General features: G+C 41.1%; 1 long non-coding RNA gene across 1 annotated transcript in view; it reads right to left on the bottom strand.

Moving 5' to 3' along the window:
* Window positions 1–560: 560 nt before the first annotated feature.
* The window catches only part of LOC144309186 (uncharacterized), a 34,588-nt gene continuing 17,442 nt past the window's right edge, over window positions 561–17,706 (bottom strand). The window contains exon 3 of the long non-coding RNA XR_013375272.1: window positions 561–5,151. This is a non-coding gene — a long non-coding RNA (uncharacterized LOC144309186). The remainder of the gene's footprint in view (window positions 5,152–17,706) is intronic.

The following is a 17,706-nucleotide window of genomic DNA, read 5'->3' as shown; positions in this document are numbered from 1 at the left end:
TCACTACCACAAGGAATATTGAAATAAATATGTATCTGTCTGTGTATCCATATCCTTTGGCCCCATATCAACAATTTATTTGGGAATTGCTGGACCACGTGGCATAAGGACAGTTACTTTGATCATATACTTCTATGTCTCTTCAAAATGTACCAGGCTGCAGTTTCACCATTAGAGCATAAGGATTCCTAGATCTTTACATCCACGTACCACTCAGAATTATTTCACTATCTAAATTTTGCCAGTTTAATAGTTTACTTCACATATCTGATTTTTTATTTGTTTATCTTGTTAATATCTGTCTCATAAAACTCTATGCATGCTCCATGAGGGCAGTGATCTTGTCTAGTTTTGCTTACTATTCTATTCTAGCACCTAGCACAAACCTGGTCCATAGTAGGTGTTCCATAAATAGTCGTGAAATAGTCGTGGATATGTGAGCACCTCTCTGTTATCTGTACAAAAATACTTGGTTCTTCATTAACAGGTTTGAGCTAGTGACCTGAGATGAATAAAGGAAACTTGGTTAGAGTTGCTGGATTCTTGACCTCAAGAGACTTAAGCCCTGGGAGAGAAGGCAAAAATATTCATTTATTCCATTTATTCATAGAATATTTTGAGCACTTATCATGTTATGTGCTAGACATTATGCACAATGGTGAGCAAGACAGACATAGCCCTGCCCTGTGATGGAGATGTCAGTGGGTTGAGCAAAAGATCATCATACAGTGAGAGGAATGTTACTGGGAAAGTATTGGATACTCTGAGGCTCTTAGCAAGTGTCTCCTAATGTAATATAGCAGGAGTGAAGGAGGATGAGTATGGCAATTATACAAGATTACTCCTTATAAATGCCCAGAGTTCCCCTGGCAGTGGGATGTTGAAGGAATTCAGGGATTCATAGGAGAGAACAGTAATATTCTAGCAGCATCATACAAACGAGCTTAGATATGTCTTCAAGCTGTTTTGCAAATAGTGAAGTGATTTAAAGGAATTTAAGATAATTATGCTTAAATCTCACCCTTCCCCAATTATTCTATATTTGACCGTTAGAGAGGAATTGCTGGACTGGCTCCCTTTCACTTTATTGCTTGTGAAATAAATAGATATCCATGTTCTCAGAAACATAAAGGCTGCCTTACTTCTTTGGCCAATAGCTGATATGATCAGCAATGAATACAAAATCTTCACTAAACCATAACTGATCTCATGTAATTTTGAAGGTTTAACTGCTTTAAAAGAAATTCTGGATTGCTTGGAAAAATAGAGTTGAAATGTAATGGCTTCAATTTGCTTAATGAGTATTCCCTCCCCCTCCCCACTCCCACATACACACCCTGAAGAGTTTCACTGACTGTTATCAGAGATATAAAAGCTCCATAAAAATACACAATTTCCAAACAATTACTTCAGCTGTCCCTGTTTATTCTTCCTTCCCTTTCAACATCATTTATTTTCATCTCTCCCTCCCTATTTTCCCCCTTCTCCTTCCTCTAACAACCTTAGCAAGCAGGGACTGATAGATCTTTATTTTTTGCTTTATTTTATAGCTGGAAAAAAAAACCCGGGGGCATCTGGTCCATACTTCACATTGTTAGAGACAAAGGTGAAGTCCAGAAGTTTGACCAATCTGTCCACAGTCTGGGCCCATTCTCAGTGGGGCGGGGGTGGTGCAAGGATCGGGACAAATATCAAAAAACAGTTCTGGTCAAGGAAGAGTTAGAAAAACAAAGACTGGCACAGAAGATTAAAAACAACAACAAAGAGCTACCCAGACACCAGTATTCTGTGAACTCTTTCTCTTGCTTATCGTTAATGGCTGCTCTAGAATAGGTTTTGAGCCCTACTATACTCAGAACACTGTGGTGAGTGTGGCTGAGCAGAGAAAGCACTGAAGTCTCCGTTACCACCCCTCCCTTCCAGCACCCATTCCATTTTTTACCCTTTTCTACCATGCTCTTTGATCTGGGAGGCGGCTCCCCCATGGACTACATCCCTACATGCTCTTACCTCAAGCTCTGGTTGGGTTTGGTCGATGGAAGGCACAGGTTGAGATAGGAGGACAGAATGAGAACACATGGAGGTATGACTCATGCTCTCTCCCTTCTCTGACAGGAGCTGAAATCTTCCATGACCACAGCTCCCACTGGATGGCCCCTCCCTTCTCCATGTGCCAGCCCCATAGGGTTCTATTTCTTTCCCATATTCTCTTCAGGCCTACAGATGGTAAAGGCTTCCTGCTGTGTTAATCTCTGGGTGCCTCAATATCCTTATTTGTTCTCATAGGGCAGTAGGTGGTCCCTTCATTAAAGTCTCTTCATTTGAATCTTATGAGTTGGATTTTGTTTCCTGTTGGGATCCTGACTGATATGACGGTTCCCCTAGGTCATTCTTACAGTACTTTTGTGAACAGTACTAGGTGTAGGAGAGTACTGTGGAAATTTAAAGGAAGAAGAACAAAACATCTGATCTTACAGTCTCATTACAGAAATGAGACAAACAACACATAAGTCCCCAAACCCAATAAACAAGAGTAATATCAACCCCATATGTTCAGAGACAGGTGTAAGATGCACATAAGTAGGAAAGTGGGGGAGATAAACATGCTTCTCTGAATCTGTGTTCCTACCAGAGTGTGCCTTGCAAATGTCTGCTTGAGCTGTGAGCTCTCTCATCTGCAAGATGATTATAACATGATGTCACCCCAGAGGGACCTACATTTTTGCTTGCCAGTCTCTGGGGAAAGGTCTTGCTGCTTTGTGTTTCGCTTGGTGAAGGTAATGCTTCTTTATGGGAAAATCATCCCATTCTAAGGTATTTTATGTTTTCCTGTTTCTCTAAAGTCTGTCATTTCCTAAACAGCATGTATCTGTTTCCCTTTATAATGGCCCAGAGGAAATAGAAGTACATTCCATTTAAGAGAAGAAAAAATAGCAGTTTTAACCCTATAAATATTTTGATGTTGTTGTTTTCTTAAGCAAGATAGTAAATCTCATGCATGATGGGCAAATGTCCCTCTCTCTATAGCTTGCCTGGGCATGTGCCCATGAGCTAAGAGCAATGGGAATCTTTGTAGGCTGAGACTACTACTCATCTAGTCTATATACTGTGGGATGAATATCTTAAGCCACTTGAAACCAGATGTATTTTCAGTCTTGTTTTAGCCACTATGCTAAACTGAAGCACAAAGGGCCTTTCATAATCTCTTCCCATTGGGGGTTTTTGGGGCTAAGGAAAACTCTTTTCTGTGACTTTGTTCTGGCCAGGGCCAGAAAAGCCCATTTTAATGGTACCCAGGGATATGCTATTAGCAATAACTCAAGAGAGCTGACAGGGCAAAGGCTCTCTTAAAGGCATCAGAGTTTTACCTCTTTTAAATTCTCTAAATAATATAAAAGAGAAAGAAACTTGGGAGGCCTGAAAGGTAGGGCTTCTCTTGTTACTGTATTGAAAACAAATTTAATCTAACTGTACTTCAGAATGCATTCCTTAATTGAACAAAAATATATTAAGTACTTACTATGTACCAGACACTAAGCAAGGTATGAGCTACATTTAAAATTAAAAAAAAAATGGTCCTCAAGAAGTTTACAGCCTGGGAACTTAGCTGTTCACTACTATTTAAAGGCAATCGCAGATAGGGTGCCTTGGTGGCTCATCAGTTAAGTGATCAAGTCTTGATTTCAGCTCAGATCTCACTGTTATGAGATCGAGCCCTGCATCGGGCTGTGTGCTGGGTATGGAGCCTGCATAAGATTCTCGATCTCCCTCTGCTCCTCCCTCCACCCACTCATGCAAGCTCTCTCTCCCCAAAAATATAAATAAGTAAATAATAAAGGCAACCCTAGATAATAAATAAACTAATTAAAATAAAGACAATCCCAGATAACGAATAACCTTTATTGGATTTCTTTCTTTCTTTTTAGTGCAGAGGCAGATGGGCAGAGGAGAGAGAATTCCAAGCAGAGTCCATGCCCAGCATGGAGCTATCACAGGGCTCTATCTCACGACCCTGAGATCATGACCTGAGCTCTAATCAAGAGTCTGATGCTTAACTGACTGAGCCACCCAGGCGCCCCTGGACTTATTTCTTAAGTTGTTTCAACTTGTTTTATCATAGCCCATAATAGGTGACATTATACATTACAGTTTTATCTTCTTTATCTTAGTGAATCATGACAACCACTGTGAGGTTTAGTGTACCCTCCATTGTACAGGCATGGAAACCAAAATATTCCATCAATCAAAGATTTATTCTGCAATCACACAGCTGGGGCAAGTCAGGCCCCAGACTCCACTTGGAGAAAGGCTTCCTCCACGTTACTACTGCCTTGCACCTGCCTTTGTTACTCTTTTTTTTTTTTGCATGTTAATCTTAGTGATCATCCACAAGACTTTAAGCTCCTGAAGGCTTGGTGTCATATATTTCTTTTAACTACTCAGAATATTTAACATAATGCCGAACATATTGTTAATCCATACGCGTTGGGTATATTGCCTTAGCAAGATTTAAGTTAAAATTTGAAAAAACTGACAAAATAGTTCAAACTCACCTCTCTAGGACCTACATATGCCACGGGGTGTTGGCCTTGACTTCTTCCTTTCCAAATGGCATTCTTCTGGATGGGTTTAATTTACTGTGGATTAGGATAATTGGGAGGGAATGAGACTATTACCTGGGAGACTTAATGGCTGAAGATCTTACTCAGACACTTCATTGGAAGTAAATGCATGAGTAAGTCTCGCGTGGCTTAACCAGGCCCTGGATTGCACTTGGGAGATTATGATTTTAATTTAACATATCCTGCCATACAGTGTGTGAAATATGCAGCCAGCAGTGATCAGTGTGAGATGAAAGCCCAGTCATGTTTATTTTAAGAGACTTGCAGTCCTTTGCCAAAGCCAACATTCCAGGGCAATGAATAGCCTGAGTGAATCATTCAAAGTAGGTGAGAGGTCAGAAGCCTGAAGAAAAAAACTGAAAGCTGAAAGGTTTTCCTCAGTCAAATGGAAGTCATTTGAAAAGGCGTTTGTAAAGCAGAGGCTATTATGGAAACAGGTCTTTCTTTTTCAAGATGAATCTTCCGCAGGTGGATCCCAAAGACTTCTTCCTGGGCTTCTGCTAATTACTCCTGATGTTGCTCACCTTTCCTGGAAATTAGAGCAGAGGAATACTCTAGTTCCTGTCTCTGGCTCTGGACAATGGCCACATTGGGGAACAGAAAAGTAGCCACATCCTTGAGGGCAATGTAGACACATTCTCCATTAGAAACAGGTTGTCATACTGCCCATCTGACATGACTCTGGTAAGGGTCCAACAAACCTTTATAGCCACCTCTAGGTTCCTTCTGTATCAAGCATTATGGAATGCCAACAAGGGTCCAGGCATGACATTAAAGGTTGAGAATATGACAATTATCTATTGAATACCTTCTGCATAGCAAGTACTGATTAAATCTTCACTTATCCAATAATGTGGATATTTTAAATTCCCATTTTAATAGCTGAGGAAACTGAAGTTTATGGATGTGAAGTTTATGGAGGTATTTAGTGTTCAAGACAAGATTCAAAGCTGAGAAGGATGGAAGAACTGCTTCTATTAGAATCCGTTCAATAGTTGGAATGAAAAGAATATGCAGTTCATTCTCTGGATCTATGGAATGCAGCTTCTATCCTTATATGAAAGACAAACACCAAACAATCCAATTTATGCTATTCACTAGGCCCTAGAGTATCAGGAAAGAAGATACCCTCTGGGATCCTAGCCTTAGGAGAAACCAAAAGAAAACAAATCACAAAAGATACCAAAGCTAGACCTAGTCCCTGTCCTCAGAGAATGAACAGGGTCTGAAGCTTGGGCAGCAGCTACATGCTAGGGATTGCACAATCTGTCCCATTTATCCCTTGACATATCCCTTGAGATAAAGTTGATGGCATTTCCAGAGGTCTCAGCTTTCAAATCAGGGCCTCTAGAAGGCAAACCCAACAGGCCATGTTAGATTTTCCCTGAGTTGTTTCATTTAGTAATTAGCCTTCGTCTTTGTGCACAGGAAGGGCCTGGCTAAGAGAGAATGGGCTCTGTATGATACACCAGGGCACCTCACCAAGACTGAGTGTGATAGAAAATTCTGGAGCAGGAACAGTTCAGGGAAAGCAGTTCCAAGGTGGAGGGCAATCCCTGGGCAGCAAGCAGGCTCCCTCTGAGCACTCGAGTATAAAGCTCGATGAGGAGGCTCATCATAAATTCACCAGAACTCCTCTTGAGGAGAGCAGCAGGGAGGCTGAGCAGTTGGGGAAGCATCTTTTTATAGGCTCCCATCTGGCTTTTAGTTGACTTTTGGTGGTGATAGGGTGTGTGTGGTGTGTGTGTGTGTGTGAGTGTGTGTGTGTGTGTGTGTAAACTTTTAAATAATATTTTGTCAGAGCCTTTACTTTCCCTTCCATTACAGTGGGTATGTTGGGGAACCTTGTACTAGAAGAGGCTTTTGAGAGGGTGCATTTTGCAGCAATGGTCTTAGCAAGTCCTGAGTGTGGATGTGGTCTTCAGCTAGTGATTCTCCAGGGAATCTGGGTGTTCTTTCTATTTGGGGGATTTGGCAACTTAACAGGGACCTCTATATGAAAGACTGATGTATATGTACATGCAGAAAGGGATTTGAGAAACATTTGGGAGTGGCTTTCCTCTGGTCCATTATCCCTTTGGTGGTACCTTCTGTCTCGCTTGGTTTCTCGTTTCCCTGACTGTCCCTCAGTTGTCTCTGTATGTGGTGGCAACCTTTGTGATTTATTTTCCTTTTCTCTTACCTGGGCTCTGATTAAAGACGCTGCCTCAGTCATTTCCAACACACCCTCTCTGCTGCCTCTTCAGCCTGCCATAGGCTCTTCTCTGATGGGACCTATACATGGGATTTGTTCCAGCTCCCTATTCAGAACTGAGGTGGACATTGGCAGGAAATAGATAGCAACTGTGATGAAGATTGAGCCAACAGTGGTTGATTTTTTTTTCTTTTTTTTTTAAATTTTTATTTATTTATGATAGTCACACACACAGAGAGAGAGAGAGAGAGAGAGAGAGAGAGAGAGGCAGAGACACAGGCGGGAAAAGCAGGCTCCATGCACCGGGAGCCCGACGCGGGACTCGATCCCGGGTCTCCAGGATCGCGCCCTGGGCCAAAGGCAGGCGCCAAACCGCTGCGCCACCCAGGGATCCCCAGTGGTTGATTTTGTATAGTCTGGAGAACAGGGGAGAGGAGAACAGCCTTCTCTGGTACATGGCCCTGGAGGGGACCAATGAGCAGAGGCCATTGCTGGGTCCACAGGAAAGGAAAGTGAGGAGACAATGAGGCTGAACTTCTAGCCAACACAAGATATGCAGAGCTGTCTATAATCAGCTCTGCATGCACTCTTCCTTCTTAGAGAATTCTGCATTCTTTCTACAAGCAACACATGTATGTAAGCTGACCAATTATGAATTGAGAATTATTTATTTATATATTAGTTTAGTTTAGTTACCCCACAAACACACGTAACATTGACTACATTCCAGGCACTATCCTAAGGGCTTGGCAAATGCAAACTCATTTCATTCACTATAATCATAGGAAGTAGGTACCATTTTTATCTTCATTTTGCAGATGAGGAAACCAAGGCAGAGGTTAATTAAGTTGCCCAAGGCCACATTCTTAGTAAGTGGCAGAGCCAGATACAACCCTCCCCCAGAATTGTGTAGCTTGCTACGCTTACATTTTTGTTAGCATGTTAATGAGATAATGAATGAAGAACCTAGCACTATATAATATCATGTAAGAATAATAATTGTTTTTGTTGTTGTTATTAACTAGTGTTCTTACTCCTAGAGATACCTGCAGATGGCTTAAGGAACTGTGAAGAAACAGTTCCTGACTAGAAGCGCCAGTTTAAACCCTGGTTCTATTACTCAGTAGCTGTGGCAATAATTGGACATGTTACTTAATCTCTCTATGCCTCAGTTTCTGAATTTATAAACTGGAGACGGTAACAGTCTTTACCTCATTGATTAGTGAATATTAAATAAGGTAATGTTTATATAGCTCTCAATGAAATGCCCAGTACAAAGTAAGTACCCAGTAAATATTTGTTGTTCACATTAGTACCTGTTGCAATTGAATTAAATTGCTTTCAATTCTTTGGAGTTTCTTTTCCTTTAGCCAATTAGTCACTTATTCCCGGAGACTTCCTGGTAATGTTGCCTCATATTTATTTACCAGTATGTTTCAAGCCTTGAGGGGAATTATGCCATTTAACTTTGAAGTTGATAGGACAGGTATTATCTCCCTGTTAAGAATATGGAAACTTAGGCCAGAGAGAAGAAATGAGTAGATCAAGTCTACACACAGTCATGGTAGATTTCCTGACTAATATTGATTGCAGTTCTCTAATAGCATAGTGCACATGTGTGCACGTGTGCTCACACACACATCCTTTCTTTTGGGCTCCTTAATTCTGTATCATCTAACCCAAATTCTTCAGTCCCTTCAGTCATTTTCTGTACTTGCTTCATAGGGTGATGCAGAAGTAGGCTTCTGTAGACTGCTCTCCCCTCTTTCCTCTCCCATGCAGATTTAATGGTTTAATGCTTTGGGGACTCACCAAGTCTTGCTTTCCAGGGATGAGGGCTGAATCATCTTCTATTTTATATTTTCAGAGAGTGATAAAGGTATCAAGTAGGACTAGAGACTGCTTTATCAATGAATCTTTGTCAAGGCTGAGCCTAAACCATAGACTCCACATCTAATTTTTTGTGCAATAAATTTGGGCTAAAAATACTTTGGGTTGGTCTTTTACTTTTGGAGATAAACAGCAGAGGCATGAGGGCTAATGAATTTGGAAAAGGCTGGTTGAAGAGTGCCTTGATGGCCTTGGCCTTGTGCTGCACAGAAAGCTCCACCAGTGGTTTGGCTGTAAGATCCAACCAAGGACTCCTGGAGACTTGGGGATCTGGGAGCAGAGGTGTTTCTGTTGCTTCTAGGAGGGCAGTTTGGTCTCCTTCCCATATGATTCCAGGTCAGGTTACATAGTTTTAGCCACAGGACATTCTCTTAAATTTTTCATGGCTAGACAGGTGCTGCCTAGAGAGGAGGTGCCATAAGGACCCTGCCATGTAGCAAGTCTGATGGCGTTGCTCTCTGCCCTTCATCTAATCCTTGACTTCTCATGCTGCCCTCCCCCACTTTCTGACCAGGACCCTCCCCAAAATACAAACCTTCTTCTAATCCCCAACCATAAATATTATTATTTCTCTGGATCTGGCTTTGTGTTTGCTAACCTGGTAAAGGAATTCTCATAAGGCTCTGAGGTGTCAATGACTATGGGTTTGTATGTTGCCCTCCTCATGTTAATCAGAGCTTTCTGGAAGTAGAACTTTAACCTGAAAGATTGAAGCTAAGGATGAAGTTTCTGGCACTGGTGCAGACCTTGGTGCCTCTCAAATTACACTATGCTTAGTCTTCTGCCCCCATAATAGGACCAACCCTGAATCTTTCTGTAAAGAGAGACACAAGCTCTTTTGATGAAAATCCTGGAGAGGTAGTAAAGTAGTGTGGTGGTTAAGAGTAAGGCTCTGGGAAGTGGAAATGCATCATACTTTTATTTATGTTTTCCAACCCGTTCTATCCTGGTGTGTGTGAGCACACATGTGCGCACACACACACATTCATTGTGTTCTGTGTTCTGTAACTTTCCTGTTTACTCAGACTTCACCCAGTGCTCAGCGAGGGGGACTTCTTGGCACAGGGAGAGGAAAATCTCCCTGTGAAGCCCACTGGCAAGCTTCTTTGCCAGTGAACATATTTGGTCATAGCAACACAGCCACATGGCTGGTCTACCATTGAGAGGATGCCTACTCCTGCATCAGTCCAAATTAAAACTCCCTCTAGCTCTGAGATTCTGTGAACTTTCCCACCTCCAACTTCTGCCAACAACTAACCCTCCTGGGTGATGCTGGCAATGGAATGTGGGAGGCACATGCTGCCATCCCTCTCCCTTCCCTTCAGTAGTGTCTGTAAGAGGTGAGAGGAAGTCCAAGACCAAAAGCAACTTCAGCAGTAAGAGGTTTTGAAGTAGTAGTATTCCTTCCACAAGTAAACCCTGATTTGCAAAGGTAGCCTCACAATGAAAATCACTATGTCGAGGAGTGTTCTTTTTTTAAAAAATTTATTCATGAAAGACAGAGAGAGAGAGGCAGAGACAAGAGGCAGAGGGAGAAGCAGGCTCCATGCAGGGAGCCCGATGTGGGACTCGATCCTGGGACCGTGGGATCACACCCTGCTGAGCCAAAGGCAGATGCTCAACCACTGAGCCACCCAGGGGTCCCTGGGGGAGTGTTCTTAAGGGTGAATCCTGTTCTTTTGAGGTGACAGGTAGGAAAGGCCACCAAGGACTCAGTAGTGACCATTCTCTATGACGAAGGGGACAGAAGTCATGCATTCTCCTAGGGCTGTGACTTTGATGTTTATCTCTTGAAGGCTAGAAGAGATGGTAATATGGGGGAGGGATGGTTATCTACCATAAGCACCATGTGATGATCTGTCTAGAGGTCAAAGGAGGAATGTCCACATACTTTGTACCAAAAAAACTATGCCCCAGATGGCAGCATTAACATTCTATTAAACATCAGATTCTTGACAGAGGACATTCGAGTCTTTGCTTTCTGCCCCATACATTAGAACCTTCCCTCTGTATGCCCAGAGATGGGAGGTAAGGCCCAATACAGGGCCTCAAAGAAGGTAAAAAGGGGCACCTTAACCTTGTAGGTTACAAAGATGAAGAATTTAGGTCTAGCCCACTGCTAACCAGCTGTGTGACCTTGAGCTGGTCTTTTTTAAAAAATATTTTATTTATTTATTCATGATAAATGAAAGAGATGCAGAGACACAGGCAGAGGGAGAAGCAGGCTCCCCTCAGGGAGCCTGATGTGGGACTCCATGTGGGACTCAATCTCTGAACTCCAGGATCACGCCCTGATCATGAAAGCAGAGCTTAACCTCTGAGCCATCCAGGCATCCCCTTTGAACTGGTCTTATGACCTCTCTGAGCCTTTCTTTCTTCATCTGAAAAATTATAATATAATTTCTACTTTGCAGGGGTAGAGTGAGGGTTAGATGAATGTCTTGGGTTGGGTTCTACAGAAGCAAAGATTGAGATAAGGATTCTGTGCAAATGATTTATTAAGGAAGTGTCCCTACGGGAGACAGTGGGACACAACATGGAGATGGGAAAGAAGCTAAGCAAGCCAGAGTCCCAGCCTCAAGTTGATCCTTCAGGGAACTCTGGAGAGTAAATTATACCTGAGAATTGACATAACTTGAAGAAAGTTGAGCTTTCCTGTTCTAGCCATTGGCCAAGGGCCTCGGGGTAAAGGGTGGTGGCTAACATAAACTCCCAGGCATTTCTACTTCTCTGTGTCCAGGTTTGGTATGGGCTGTTAGAAGCCAAAGGACACTGTTTTACTATTTCTGTTACTGTTGATTTTGTCAGCTTCTGCAGATAAAGTTGGGGAAGAAATGAATAAATTCCACTTTGAAGTGTGCTGCACAGCTTGAAACTAACACAAAATTAGATCTTGCATTAATTCCCAGTTATTTTATAGATGTCAGCTCTCTCTCATAATTTAAGGGTAAAGCATTTATCTTTTCTTTCTTCAATTTCCTTCCGTCCCATAACATAGCATACAGAAATGTTAAATAGGGGCTGTTTGGAAACTCTTTGTCTTTCGTGGGAGAGGAATTCATAGAAAAACTTGAAAGAATAAGAGTGCCCTGAGCAGAAAAATGACAGTGTCTGCTACAGTGGGAAAATATTCATGTAGGCCAGAGATTCGTTAGAGATTACCCAAAGGGATTACACTGATTTGCTCTCAACCAGGAACAGAATACCAGCTCATTCTCCCAGACTTTCAGAAAGAGTATGATCTTCAACTATCTGCAAGCGACCTCATACTGAAAGCCCAGACAAGCAAAGGAACATTTAGAGGAGGTTGTCTATGGGGAGGGCCATTCTTCTCCTCTGTTACATACTGTGTACTCTATCCTTGAACAGGAAAGAGAGTGAAAATCCTAACAAAAATACTAAGCTCAGGCCTTCCTAGAATCACCTTCACTGTGTAGTGCCCAATGCTCTTAAGTCCCACCAACCAAAGACCTCCAGGAACACACTCCTCACTGGCGGGCTAATTGCAGCAAGAGATAGCTTGTAAGATGAATCCTGGCACGTCTTGGAAAGGGGGAGTGGGCCAAGGTTCCTTATTGGGAGTGAGTTTACTTTGAGTAATTCTCAGGAAGGACTAGAGCAGCAGGGTCCATTCTGGATTGGATGCTTTCAAGAAACAGAGGGGATTCAGTGTTTTGGTACCTTGATAGTTTTCATATAGAACAAACAAGGCAGCAGTTGTCATTGGTAAAGGAACAGCAGTCACTCATGTTAGTCAGAGAAGGAGGATGTTTAGTCATTTTTGTGATTGCTGAGTGGCTTTATCTTAATCTTGTTCCAAATATGATCATGGAGTGGCCTTGTCTCAGCATTGTTTATGTTAGTTGAGAACATCATGGTCTGGCTGCCAGCAGGTCCGTTTCTCACTTTCCCTGCTTGTCAGCAGGATGTCTTTCATCTTCTCAATGGCACACCCTATTTTTTTCTCATAAAAGTTGAAGCAGCCCTACTAAGTCTGTTCCTTCAGCAACAGCACAAATTCTAAGGAGCGTGTTAGCCCTTCTAGCACCTGGGAAATACCACAAAAGAACCATGGAAATTTCATTTAGAATTTAACCCCAAGAATAACGATTCCCCTTGAGGAATGATAATCTCTCTTCTTCATAATAGCAAGGTCTAGGCAATCCAGCCTACTTCTTTATTTCTTCTTCTGGCTTTTAGGATGCCCAGGGCCAAATTTGAAACACCTTCAAACACTGACTTTTACAGTTAGCACATTTGCATGCACTTTTCTCCCTAATCTCAATTTTCTATTTCTGTTTTACTATTTCTGTTGTTGTTGATATTGTCAGCTTCTTTAGATAAAGTTGGGGAAGAAATGAATAAATTCCACTTTGAGGTGTGCTGCACAGCTTGAAACTAACACAAAATTAGATCTTGCATTAGTTCCCAGTTATTTTATAGAGGTCAGCTCTCTCTCATAATTTAAGGCATCTATCTTTTCTTTCTTCAATTTCCTTCCGTCCCATGACAAACCATAGAGAAATGTTAAATAGGTGCTGTTTGGAAACTCTTTGTCTTTCGTGGGAGATATTTTGAGAATTCTTGCAGGCAGACAGTAGAGGTCAGCGTGGAGCTGTGCATGATGGAATGGCTGCTCATAGACCTGGAAACTTAGCCCAGTGGGCCTGAAATAGCGTGGGGCTTAACCATTCAATTCACATGTGTATTCTTTTTGCTCTGGTCATTCAACAGACAGCACTTTGCTGTGGTTGCCTTCAGTGTCACTTTAGTAATATAACTGTTTAGAGGAGAGAAGGTGGCTTTTATATATTGTTTACCAAAAAAAAATTCCATTTTAAGCACTAAGGAACTCTGAAAAAAAATGGTTACAAAATGTGTTTACTTAAATATTGTGAAATGAGGATGGAAATTCGCAGTGCAGGGTATTTGTCATCTGCTCATGACTAGCAGATGGCCGCCTCCTCCTCCTCCTCCTTTGCGAGCTGAATGACTCACATCTCACAGGGTGTGCAAATTGAAATTTCGAAACTCTCCAGAGTAGAGGTGGCAGTGCCATGACTCGATGCAGGAGTGTGCCAGCCAGATGACTCTGCCAGCCAGCATGCTGGCAAAGACTTCACAAAATGTCTCTCATTGGAAAGCAAAGCGTTTGGATGTCTCTTTGCACGTGTTCAATACACCATTTCTGAAAGGATACAGAGTATGCTTCAGGCTGTGGGTGAGCCTGTGTGTGTGAAAGGGAACAGGTAGTTTGCAAGCCCAGAGCTCAGCAGTAATCACTTCTACTAAAGTGAATCATGAAGGATGGGCTCACCTGTTTTGGCTTGTCAGCTCTAGAATGGTGGCACGTCTGCCTCCAGCCACTGACAGAACAAAGTCTGAGTTATTATCACATGCTCCAATAAATGGAAGATTAAATAGAGTTTAAAGAGGTGCAAGTCATCTAAGTTCAAAGTTTTTCTTTTTTCTCTTTTGTTTAATTAAAAGGAACTCTGGATCTACTATGCTTAACCAAAAAATCAGGGCTGTATTTTAGGCAATTATATTTGTTTAAAAATATAGTTCTGCCAGCCAGGTGGACCGACTGCTAACTTGACTTTTAGCTCTAGATTCCACTTCCCTTTCTGTGGTGGCTATTCACCAGAGATGCCCCCACTGCGATGAAATGCACCTCCTGGTATTCACAACTTTGTGTAGTCCCTTCCTTTTGAAGTCACAGGAAGTCTCACAGGTCCCCTTGGGTCTCTTGGAGCACTCACTATGAAGAATGCCAGCTGCCATGTAAGAAGTCAGCCTACCTCAATGCCACAAAGCTTTGCAGTAGCTCAGGTGTCCACATGAAAAGGCTATCTGGAAAGAGAAATGCCTGGCAAGCCCCTAGCTGTTTCAGGCATCCCAGCTGATAAGCTAGACATGTGACTAAAGAAGCCATCTTGGACATCCAGCCCAGTTGGGCTTTCTGATGACTCCGGGCACCATCTGACTTCAATGCTCTGAGATAATTCAAAACCACCTAGCTAAGCTCAGTCAACCCACAGGACCATGAGAGATAACAAGAAATTGTTTCAAGCTTTCAAGTTTTTGTGTGTTTTTTTGCACAGCAATAGATAACCTGAATACTTCATATTGGGGGGGGGAGAAGGAGAGGAGGAGGTGGGGGGAGAGAGATATCAGGTGGCTAGCAGTAACTGAATAGGTAGATTGTTAAAAATCAACAGTTGGAGGCACTTGTGATATAGCCTGAGCCTCCAATATTTTCTAAGGGATTTAAGACACTAGTGATGTGATGAACATATACTCATGAGTATGTATAATACAGTGAAAAGAGAAACAGAATGCCCTTTAGGGTTGCATGAGATGGTGACATATTCTGTGGAGCTAAGAAGTAGGAGAGAACTTGGAAGTCATTTAATGCAAGAATAGAATTGTTAGCCTTGAGGGCCCTATTCTTTATTCGTTATTGGGTATCTAGACATCTGAAATGTACAGATAAATGAAAGATGGACTACAATGTCCTGGCAAATTATTCAGAATAATGAAGAGAGGATGTTATCAGAGAAGATTAAAGGCTCTGAATTAGGAGAGCCTATCTAAACAATGGTTGGCGGGAATGGCAGCATATGAGGATGTCGGTGACAAAGAGAGAGGTATATGTTAGTTATTGTAGGATTGGTTTAGAGCCAATGAGAGAGGAACAAAAAAGGGGACGAACAGTGGACTCAAGAGAAAGAGACAGGTTCACGATGTATAAATAATAGGATCTTTAGATTAAAGTCCTTTCAGTTAACCACAACCACTGCATTTAAACAAGCAAAGTTTGGCATAGCAGAAAGAATACCAATATGCAAATTGTTGAGGTCTTTGTTCAGCTACTAATAGGCAGTATAAATTTGGCAATTCATTTATCCTCTCTGGGTCTCAGGAAGGTATGCTGTAACTTATAAAAGACTCTACAAAGCCAAAATATTCTATCAGCTATAATAAAAGGAGTAGTATTTTATGAAATCTACGCTGCTTTTCAACTATGAAATCTTACAGTTCTAAACCATAAAAACAGGCGATAATTTTAAAATTTATAAATTAGGCTTATGGACTGAAGATGTGTGTAACAAACTTTGAGATTTTATGTAATAAAATATAGAAAAAGTTGAGTTAAGGGCAAGGCTTTTTTGTTTTATTTCTTTATGTATCCCAAGTATCTAGAACAATGCCAACATGTGGCAGGCACTAATAAAAATATTTGTGACATACAGTAGAATATTATTCAGCCAAAAAAACATGAGGAAAACCTACTATTTGCAACAACATGGATGGAACTTGAAAGCATTCTGCTAAGTGAGATAAGTCAGACAGAAAAAGACAAAGACTATATGAGCTCACTTATATGTGAAATCTAAAAAGAAAACTCATAGAAAAAGAGATCAGACTTGTGATTGTGGTTAGCAGAAGTAAGGGTGGGGAGTGAGGAAATTGGAGGAAGGGTGTCAAAAGGTACAAACTTCCAGTTATAAGATAAATAAGTACAAGGGATGTAACGTACAACATGATGACTATAACTAACATTGCTGTGTGATATATAAGACAGTTGTTACAGGAATAAATCCTAAGGGTTCTTATCACAAGGACCATTTTTTTCTTTCTTTTCTTTTTATTGTATCTATATAAGAATATGTATGTTAGTTGAATCTACTGTGGTGATCATTTTACAATATATATAAATCAAACCATAATGCTGTATACCTTAAACTTACACAGTGATGTATGTCAATTATTTCTCAATCGAACTGAGAAAAAATATTTGTGGACTGACTGAATGTGCTATTCCTGAAAAACCTAAATCAGAATGGCCTAAAAAGTAGATACAGCAACTGTAACTCTATCCTTATCTCTTATTTTTACAAAAATTTCTCAGTTCTATTGAAACAAACACTGGTATCCAAATCTCTAAACAGTGTGTAGTTTTGCCTCTCTTCTTTATTTTAAAGATAAATATAGAAACATATATTTTCCCCAACAAATGTTAACTTATTAATTTAGGACTTTTTATTTTAAACTTTTTATTAAGAAAAATTTGTGTGTGTACTGGTTGTTTGTTGTTGTTGTTGTTGTTGTTGGGTTGTTGGTTTTTTTTAGGAGGGAGGGAATGAGAGAATCTTAAGCAGGCTCCATGCCCAAAATGGAGCCTGATTTGGGGCTTGATCTCATGATCCTGAGATCATGACCTGAGCTGAAATCGAAAGTTGGATGCTTAACCAACTGAGCCACCCAGGCACCCCAAGAAAAATTTCAAACACATAAAGTAAATGAAATACCCATCAACCAAGTTCAGCAATTATCAACATTCTATAACTCTAGTTTCATTTATACCTCTGGCATTTCTTTTTCCACTAGATTATATATGATTATTTTTTAAAATAGATTTTTCTACATCTAACAAAACTTACCATTCCATTTATCTCATCCTAGTATACTCATTTGCAGGTGTTTTAATTTCCCAATTTTTAAGTGAATTACTAAGTTGCAAAGAACTTCCCCAGGGCACTATTTCTTCTGATTCTGGATGCAGTAAAATTGCAACAAAAATTTTAAAAATGTTCTCTGGATGCAGTCACTTGTACCTAGCATTTCATAGCTGTTCTGTTTGGAAAAGGTCCATATCAGTCAGATTTCTTGATTGTAAACATGAGAATTCGCCATAGATGGTTATGCAACAAACTTACATCTAACAGATATGAGGTGTTTCAATAGCCCTCTGAGAGGAACAAGGCTTGAAGATAAATGGGTAGGAACAATAGTCAAATGGCACTTCAAGATGTCTTCAGGAAGGCCTCCAACTGTTGTTGCCACTGGGCACAAACACTACAGATTGCCCCTTTGATCGGGGGCAATGGATGCTGAACTGCTGCTGTCATTGTCTCTGAGAGCCATGCCTCTGCCATTATCTTTTTCAGAGAATTGCTTCCACCATTTCTACCCCTTATGTTTGTCTCCTTTAAA

Source organism: Canis aureus, chromosome X (genome assembly GCF_053574225.1).
Source record: "Canis aureus isolate CA01 chromosome X, VMU_Caureus_v.1.0, whole genome shotgun sequence".
Lineage (NCBI taxonomy): Eukaryota > Metazoa > Chordata > Mammalia > Carnivora > Canidae > Canis > Canis aureus.
The sequence above is the reverse complement of the archived record's forward strand: the minus strand, read 5'-3'. Positions and strand labels throughout refer to the sequence as shown.